Source organism: Lolium rigidum, chromosome 4 (genome assembly GCF_022539505.1).
Source record: "Lolium rigidum isolate FL_2022 chromosome 4, APGP_CSIRO_Lrig_0.1, whole genome shotgun sequence".
In the NCBI taxonomy this organism is placed as follows: Eukaryota; Viridiplantae; Streptophyta; class Magnoliopsida; order Poales; family Poaceae; genus Lolium; species Lolium rigidum.
The window spans coordinates 66,900,795-66,910,250 of NC_061511.1; the positions used below are offsets into that span (position 1 = coordinate 66,900,795).

At 46.1% G+C, this 9,456-nt stretch overlaps 1 long non-coding RNA gene across 5 annotated transcripts; it reads left to right on the plus strand.

Moving 5' to 3' along the window:
• Nucleotides 1–4,351: 4,351 nt before the first annotated feature.
• LOC124649328 lies at nt 4,352–8,182 on the plus strand. 5 transcript variants are annotated; one of them, XR_006986608.1, is made up of 7 exons: nt 4,352–4,705; nt 4,972–5,092; nt 6,185–6,373; nt 6,457–6,684; nt 6,858–6,979; nt 7,125–7,204; nt 7,290–8,182. It is a non-coding gene; the product is annotated as an uncharacterized LOC124649328 (long non-coding RNA). The 5 variants fall into 5 exon arrangements; XR_006986609.1 differs by having other exon boundaries at nt 4,975–5,092; XR_006986607.1 differs by having other exon boundaries at nt 4,352–5,092.
• Nucleotides 8,183–9,456: the final 1,274 nt, after the last annotated feature.

Here is a 9,456-nt window from a genome sequence, read left to right on the forward strand (position 1 = left end):
GGGCATTGACATACCTGGGGTCGGCGATCTGCCTGTTGGCTGCGTTGAGCAGCTCAGTCACCCGCCAGGTCTGGCGGCGTAACTCTTCGCCTTCGAGGCGGTTCAGCTCTTCTGCGGCGGCTTCTGCCGCGCGCATGTTCTTGTCGGGGGTGTTGTAGACGGGTAGCTCCGCGGACGGAGCCGGCGAAGGAGCGCCGTCGCGGGCGATCTCAGCGCCAAGGTCGCGGCCCCTGCGGCGGATGTGGCCAGCTCGGCTTGGCTCGTCGCCGCCTGGGGTGAGGCCGTGGGCGCGGTTGTACTCGCGCTGGGTGATCTCCATCTGGCGCTTAGCAGCAGCCAGTTCTTCGGTTTGCTTGAGGAGGAGGCCGGCGGTGCGCCTCCAAGTCCGCCTCGATGGCGGTGGGGTCGGCACCAGGCGTGAGCGGGGTGCTCAGCTTTGCCCGGACTGCGTCCAGCCGGGACGGTGGTGGTGGCGCTTTCGGGCCCGAGCCGGAGGCGTTGGGGTCGATGTTGCGTTCCAGGTTGGGGCCGCGCATGCGCGGGTTCTTGGTGGGGAGCTCGTCGCCAGCCATCATGACTTGTACGACGGCGGGGCTGGCGGGAGCGCCGCTCGCCGGCTCGCGGAGGAGGGCTAGCGCAGCGCAGCACTCGCCGCGGGTAGCGCGGCGGTGCGACGGTGGCGACGTAGACGTCGAAGCCGCCGAAGGAGATGACGCCGCCGCCGGCCGGGAAGGGCCGGTCGGCGAAGCGGCCGGCGTTGTCGGCGGCGCGGTTGAGGGAGCCGAATCTCCGGATCAAGCCCGAAGCGACTCGCTCGCCGGTGGTGGTGGTGAGGCCCGTCCGGATGAAAACACCGGCCGAGGATGCTGAAGGCCCCACGGTGGGCGCCAAATGTCGTGGTATCGTCACGGCATATGCCATAGGGTGGCTAATCGATGTGGTTCCTGAGGGATCTCACGACGGTATCCGGATGCGGGTATGGGCACGAGCGACACGGCGACGTACCCAGGTTCGAGGCCCTCCGATGGAGGTAAAACCTCTACTCCTGCTATGAGTGTATATGATGATCACACAGTACAATGGTGCTCCTAGAGCTGTGTTCGGCTGCTCCTGAGAGGCTAAGGAAGACTATGGTCTCTCTCTCTGGGCAGCTCTGTAGGTGGGTGAAAGCAATAAATGATTGATCGATCCCTGCACGAGAGGGGGTAGTGCGGCTTATATAGGCACCGGCACTTTACATATAAGACCCTATAGTTTACCAGCCGGCTGGGCCGGCTTCGGCTTCCGCTCCTTCCCGAGGCGGTGACGTCAGGAGTGGTTGAGGCATCGTGGCCTGTCCCATCCGGTTGCCACGGTCAGCGGTATGGAGGAGGTGTCCCTGTCGCCGTCGGCCACGCTAGCCGGTACGGATCGTCGTAAGCCACCGACGGCCTGTCCGTCGCGCGGCACTATTGCTCCACGGTGCCCCGCACTTTACGGGAGATGGAGTCGGCGTGGACTTTAGGAACCCGGATCACCAACCCGGTTCCTTCCCGTGCAAGACTCGCCGGCCTCGAGTCGGTCGAGGTACGGACCCCGGTCGGATATGGCTTGTAGAAGCCGGCCCGGCTACGGCATTGGTGGCCGTAGCCGGGCCGACTAGGACCCAGAGCCAGCCGGCTTCCGGACCAGCCGGCCACGGCGCCAGCCGGCTGCACCTCAGCCGGCCTTGCCGCGAGCCGGCCAGTGGCCAGCCGGCTGCCCCGCGTCCATTGCCCTACCCGGGGTCTTCCCCCCGACAAAGTTGCTTGTTGTGCGATAACCATGTTCCTGGGGACGCCATCAACTACTCTTTGTTGAATATCATGTGAGTTGCTATGCATGTTCGTCTTGTCTGAAGTAAGGGAGATTTACCACTAAAATGGTTAGAGCATACATAATGTTAGAGAAGAACATTGGGCCGCTGACTAAATCCATGATCCATGGTGGAAGTTTCAGTTTTGGACAAATATCCTCAATCTCATATGAGAAAATTAATTGTTGCTACATGCTTATGCATAAAAGAGGAGTCCATTATCTGTTGTCTATGTTGTCCCGGTATGGATGTCTAAGTTGAGAATAATCAATAGCGAGAAATCTGATGCGAGCTTTCTCCTTAGACCTTTGTACAGGCGGCATAGAGGTACCCCTTTGTGACACTTGGTTAAAACATGTGCATTGCGATGATAATCCAGGTAATCCGAGCTAATTAGGACAAGGTGCGGGCACTATTAGTATACTATGCATGAGGCTTGCAACTTGTAGGATATAATTTACATAACACATATGCTTTATTACTACCGTTGACAAAATTGTTTCTTGTTTTCAAAACCAAAGCTCTAGCACAAATATAGCAATCGATGCTTTCCTCTTTGAAGGACCTTTCTTTTACTTTTATGTTGAGTCAGTTCACCTATCTCTCTCTCCACCTCAAGAAGCAAACACTTGTGTGAACTGTGCATTGATTCCTACATACTTGCATATTGCACTTGTTATATTACTTTACATTGACAATATCCATGAGATATACATGTTACAAGTTGAAAGCAACCGCTGAAACTTAATCTTCCTTTATGTTGCTTCAATACCTTTACTTTGAATTATTGCTTTATGAGTTAACTCTTATGCAAGACTTATTGATGCTTGTCTTGAAGTACTATTCGTGAAAAGTCTTTGCTTTATGATTCAATTGTTTACTCATGTCATTAACATTGTTTTGATCGCTGCATTCATTACATATGCTTACAATAGTATGATCAAGGTTATGATGGCATGTCACTCCAGAAATTATCTTTGTTATCGTTTACCTGCTCGGGACGAGCAGGAACTAAGCTTGGGGATGCTGATACGTCTCCGACGTATCGATAATTTCTTATGTTCCATGCCACATTATTGATGATATCTACATGTTTTATGCATACTTTATGTCATATTTATGCATTTTTCGGGACTAACCTATTAACGAGATGCCGAAGAGCCAGTTGTTGTTTTCTGCTGTTTTTGGTTTCAGAAATCCTAGTAAGGAAATATTCTCGGAATTGGACGAAATCAATGCCCAGGGTCCTATTTTCACTCGAAGCTTCCAGAAGACCGAAGAGAAGACGAAGTGGGGCCACGAGGTGGCCAAACACTAGGGCGGCGCGGCCTGGACCTTGGCCGCGCCGGCCTGTTGTGTGGGCCCATCGTGTGGCCCCCTGACCTACCCTTCCGCCTACTTAAAGCCTTCGTCGCGAAACCCCCCAGTACCGAGAGCCACGATACGGAAAACCTTCCAGAGACGCCGCCGCCGCCAATCCCATCTCGGGGGATTCAGGAGATCGCCTCCGGCACCCTGCTGGAGAGGGAATCATCTCCCGGAGGACTCTTCACCGCCATGGTTGCCTCCGGAGTGATGAGTGAGTAGTTCACCCCTGGACTATGGGTCCATAGCGATAGCTAGATGGTTGTCTTCTCCTTATGTGCTTCATTGTCGGATCTTGTGAGCTGCCTAACATGATCAAGATCATCTAGCTGTAATGCTATATGTTGTGTTTGTTGGGATCCGATGGATAGAGAATACTATGTTATGTTTGTCACATCCCACTTTTCAAACCCTGCATAATTTCAAGTTTTAAAATTCTTGAGCAAACAAAAACTTTTTAATCTTGCTACCTTGTGTGCATATAATATAGTTTTGCCCTGTGATTGTTAGTTGTGTATGTTGATAGATAACTTCTCACCACCATCCTTTTCTCTACTACTTAAAAAGACTAAAGTGGTTCCTTATTCTGCCTTCACAATACGTTTGGTCGTTGCTTCGTCGTTCCTTTGGTTCTCGCGCTTCCTCGTCCGTCGTCCACATGGGCCAGGCCCAACTCACGACCCCTTCCAAGTGAAGAGCTTCCGTCGCCCACCGCCGCCGCCTCCTACCGCACACACCTCGCCGGTGACGTCCATCGGCTCCGTTGGATTCCCAACGTTCCCTGTATCCACCATGCACCCGCTGTCCGCGTCTGCGTAGGCCCTAGCTCTGGTTCAATTTCAGGTAGGATGGTTTGGTCTGGTCTGGTTGCTGGGGTGGGACGGAGGCCTGGTTTTGATCCCTCTCTGCAGCATCCAGATCCGACGCCATGGAGGATGGTTTGGTCTGGTCTGGTTGCTGGGGTGGGACGGAGGCCTGGTTTTGATCCCTCTCTGCAGCATCCAGATCCGACGCCATGGAGGACGACGCCACCTCTGTCCATCACCCAACCACCACATTGGATAGAGGGTGAGGAGTTCGAGGACGAGGCGACGAGGATTTGCGCCGGCGACCTAGGCCACGAGGACCGCGACCCCCCACTTCTACCATCCTCCCAGCAGGAGGTCGCAACAATGCTCCTCACGGCGCGGCCAACCAGCCCATCGATGCTGTCTCGAACACCCGCTGGTACGCTGTGCCCCTATCCGTCCGCATCGCCACCGACGAGGAGGATTTTTGTGACCTGAGCCTAATCCACCTGGTTCGGCCGTCAATCTCTACTTCCCGTTGGTCCTCCTCCTCCCCCGTTTGTTGCACCCTGTGGGACCATGTCATGCTCGGCTGCCGCAGTCGGAGACTAAGAAAGCTACGGTGGCCCTCCACTTTTTCTCCGGCAACCATGCACTGTGATGATGTTCTGTTCCACCTCGCCTCCCCTGCCATGTGGACTGCCTCCTTGATTCCCAGGTACTGCCCCATCTGCTCTCTTTCCATAGTTATGTGGTAATATGTTTGTAGTTTAGTTGATGATTGATGCGCATAGAAGGGTAAGAGGAGTCAAGGAGAAAATGAAGTCATTGCATAGAGCTTCATAATGATTTCCAACTGGTCTGTTGCATCTTCTCTGCAGTTTCCGATGTTTCATGTCTGAATAGCCTATGATTTCTATAGCTGTTTATTGCTGATTTCTTTACTGATTTAAGCTAACAATTCTCATGATATTTGTGATTCAGCAGGACCTATCTTTTCCACATACTTTCTATGTTTCATGAGATTTGGCGATTCAGTTATAAGCCTGGTACTTTGAAAAATGCACAGAACAGCCATGGTGATGTGCCATTTTGGTTTATTGAGGTGCTCAACAAACTTCAATTGCGTTTATAGAATTTCTGTATGCAGTGTTTTCTTCTCCTTTAGTTGTAGCTCCTTCTTAGCCTACTGTACGATCTACTCTAGGTGTGCTTCTATTTTCCACTGGCCTTTTTAGTTTGAGCTGGTACATGTTGTTCTTGTGGTTGTTCGTTTGCTCTTTGCGATCTGTGCGTGCTTCAGGTGTGGAGCCTTCACTTGATATAGCTAGAGATAGAAACTTTCTGCTGCGAATTCTGAATCAGTATTTCCATAATTCCATCTGTATGTGGTGCCAAAGATACCCATTTTGTTTAACTTGATGTTAGTTTCACGTGCAGATGGTACCAAAAATTACACTACAGTTTATCAATGTCGGTTTTTATGAGACATGACATTTTATATCAGTACTCAACATGATGTCAAGACCTGTAGCATTATTTGTTAGTGTCGTGTGCTTTACATTTTTATCTTCCATGTTGGGTCTGATGAATTGATTCCAAGGCCATCAGGCTAGGTATGCATGGCCTGACAGGCCAGGGTACTACGTAGGTTAACTAAATTATATTGCAATGTGCATAGATTGCATTAGTAGCATCAACTTTAATAAAATTGTTTCTACTTACCTATGGTTGTATGGATTTTTCTGCAGTATAATATTCCACGTATGGTATCATAGATATCATATTTGGTTGCTTCCTTCTCCCGAGTTAGATGGAGGCTACGATTTTAGTTGACGATGGATAATACATGAAATTTGATGGATAAATTGTTCTCCCACTGTGTTGTTAAAAGAACATCCCCATTTATAACAAACAAAAGGCTAAATAGTAGATTGCAACTCATTTTATTTACTTATTCATTTTCCTTGATCTGTGTTCTGAAACATGTTCGTACATTTTTCTGAAACCTATTCAATGAAATGTGTAGGCTGAGTTATGCACTTTCTCCATGGTCACGTACGAATCAGTTTATTAGAGTGATGTGTCACCAACTTTTAGTGATATTTTGCAATGAGCTTATTAAAATTAGTTTATTTTTTGTTTGTAGCAAATAGAACTTCTGCTTTGTTCCAGCTAAACTGTTTGCCTGTTGCAGAATTTCATGCAGTGGATGGCATGTCACCACGTTCTTCTCTCCTGGACCCTTTGTCCTTGGGCTGCAAGCTCCTGCGACACGGATGTCGCCTTCAGGCTTCACAGGAAGCACAACAAAAGGAAAGATGGTTTTTAGAAAAACAGGGGGCCAAATTCCCCCCAGCCCCATTTTATTGGAAATGAAGCCAGGGTAAAACAGTGTACCATGCGAGTAAGTTCAGAATGTAAACTCCTAGCTAATTAACTACACTACTTATTACAACTTCTACCCAGGATTACTCCAACATTCCAGATGGCTTCGATTTGATTATTTCATCAACCACTTAAACAAGATGTGTGGAAATGTCACCAAGGTCATCTTCTCTGCACACCCTGAGCAGCACCAACACGTCAAGTATGCCTAGACAAAGGGCAGTCGCACTGGTTGGGTGCAGATTTTACAAGTGTCTGGGATTCTCGCTCTTCTCACAGGTTGTACGCCATGCAGCTTGTGGAATAGTGGTTAGTGAACCCTGCCTACTTTTTTCTAAAGCACCGTAGGATTGTACATAGCCAGAGCTAATTACTATTACATATATGTGATGTGTTTATGTTCGTATCCTACACTTATGAGGGTTTTTTCAATTATTTCTTTTTTCAGCGAGTGGTTTGACATAAATAATTTCTTTTTTCAGTCAAGTCTCATAGTAGTGCTACTCCATATATGAAAACTTCAGTCTCCTAATCGCACATACCATACTGTCCGATGCGTTTCCAAGCCTGCGATGCAGCAGTGCAAGCAACAAGCATGGTCTCTGTGAGTTTTCTATAGAAGGTTTATGGATTTTCTTATTGGGCAAGATTCTGTGAACATCTATATACCAACTGTTAATAAGTCTTAATGTTACCACCCCCTTGATTTGCACTCGTTTGTGACATTTGTTCGCTTAATTGATGTACAGGGCATTGAGTTGGAGCACACTGATGCTGCACTTAAATGTTCTATGCAGTCAGTCAACTATGCAACTTTCCTTTTTATAAAGTGAGCTTGGCATATATCACTGACATATTCTGTGGGTTTGATCACTGGTTTGACTGGATCCAATGATTCTATTTATTTCTTGTAGGTTGGTGGACTGAGTGAAGCAACAGATAGGCACAAGAAGAAGAGGTGCAATACCTTTCATTTGATAGTGGTTTAACTTTTTTCCTCGTGAGGCATGGAAACTTAGAACCTCTAAATTAAATGTGGTCGTTTATGCTTTTGCAACACCTCTCTAATTTCCTATCATGCTAAAAAAATGCTATCTGCCAAAACAGTTAATGTTCTCTGATCATGATATCTCTACAATTCTACGCATGAATATTCTTCCTGAAGGCAATCTAATACGAAAGCTGATACACATTGGAAGTAGTAGTCTGAAGGAATCAAAAGTTACTATTGGGCAAGAAAAGGTAGCCAGCGATTTACAAAGGTTCTTGGCATGCCTGAAATTTATGCGGCTACCAAAAGTATAAAGAACAATATAAGCTGCTAGGAATTAGTGGCGGCAATTTTTCTCCTTTTATAGATGGTGTGTCTTGTTCTTCGTTTCTAGGTTCCTAGGATGTTATATGAGCTATTTTGTCCCTTGTAGCATGTCTCCCTCAAAGCCGCTGCTCCCTGAATTGATGAGAATTTTTAAACCATCATGTTGCACGCAAACCAATTCGGTATAGTTGATTGGTTCATATTGTTACTTTAATCTATCAGTGTTCCATGGAAATCAAAATCAGCAGTCTTATGTACAGGAGAAGGAACCTATCACCCTAGGCAAGCTCGGTAAAATATAATCTTCTTGTGCTATTCTCTGTGTTGTTTCCAATGATAATGGTTCAGCTTGACAAACTATATTTGTTACTAGAAATGATTATTACCTGCAACATTGGTCTGCATTAGCTGAAATTTATTCGTGCCAATGAAAGGGTGATTTTTTTTTGGTTGACTTAGCTTTTGTGAACTCCTTTTTATTTCTTACATTTCTAGGTGAATATGATGGAAATGCTTTAGAGATAGGTAGCCAATGCAAACTGGAGTATGATGGCGCCTAGCTAGAACACCCAAGCACATTTCATCAACATCAGTGTACGTTTGATGAACTTATATGCTCAAGACCATATAAGCATATCCATATGAGACTGAGTCTGAACTCACAGAAGCTTAGCAACCCTCCTTCTATGCTTAGCAACTCGCATATTATTACATTGAAGCGGGTACTACCTTCTGTTGCTCTGGGTTTTTAAAAATATTTGCAATGATACTTCCCTCTTTTATGATTCATTCATCCATTTCGATCCAGTGATTAGGTTTTAAGTTGCGTGATGTGGTTGATGTGGATGCAGGATTAAATGAAACTCTCAGGTTGCCAAAAAAAAAGAGAAGGTTCTCCTCCATGTTTGAGAGGTAGATAATGGATCTTCATTAATTTTTTGGTATCATTATTCTAATTTGTTGTTGTGAATTTTTTTATTTTCATGGCAGATTGACCATGATGGCATCATCCATAAGGTGCCAGACTTCAACTTTTTCTTGCCTGAGAAAATGCAGAGCCGCTGATGTAAAATCCAGGGATGGTGTTGGTGCATGCCGAGGACGCTGGTGTCGCCTTTGTTTTTCTGGCATATGCTTGTGTCAATGTGAATAATCTCTTATTTCTTTTCTTCAATATTTATAATATGATATAATCATTTTAGGGTATAAGAGGCAGACCTTGCTCGGACTTGGTAGAGCAAACATCTTCTAAATATACACGTAGATCTTTTCTCCAAGTGATGTACAGTTTTATTATGATTTTCCTTAAACAAATTATAGTAATAATATGGGGTACTCCCTTTTAATTCATCCCTATATTGTTTTATTTACGTCAGTGATCACTTGTGGCTCATATTTATTTTGTTTAATATGACGAATGTAACATAGTACTTTTGGGTGTGTGAGATCTAATTCATGTTTGACTTGGGATTCTTGTACAATGAAACACCACCAAATTATTGTCTGTACAAGAGTAAACAACAATACACCATTCTCGCATGCCGACCTTGGATGTCACCGTTTGCTTCTAAATAATTTGCTTTTTTTGTTCTGTAAATTAAATAGCCAAAATTAGACAAGCAATCGTGTGTGTGAGTGTGTCTGATTTTTTTCTCTCCTGTTGTATCATGGTTTTGAAATAACTTTTTCTCATTACTTTTTGTAGTTTACTGAAACACAACACTTTAAGAGGCAAAATCGGGCTGCTTCTCCATGAGGGAGTG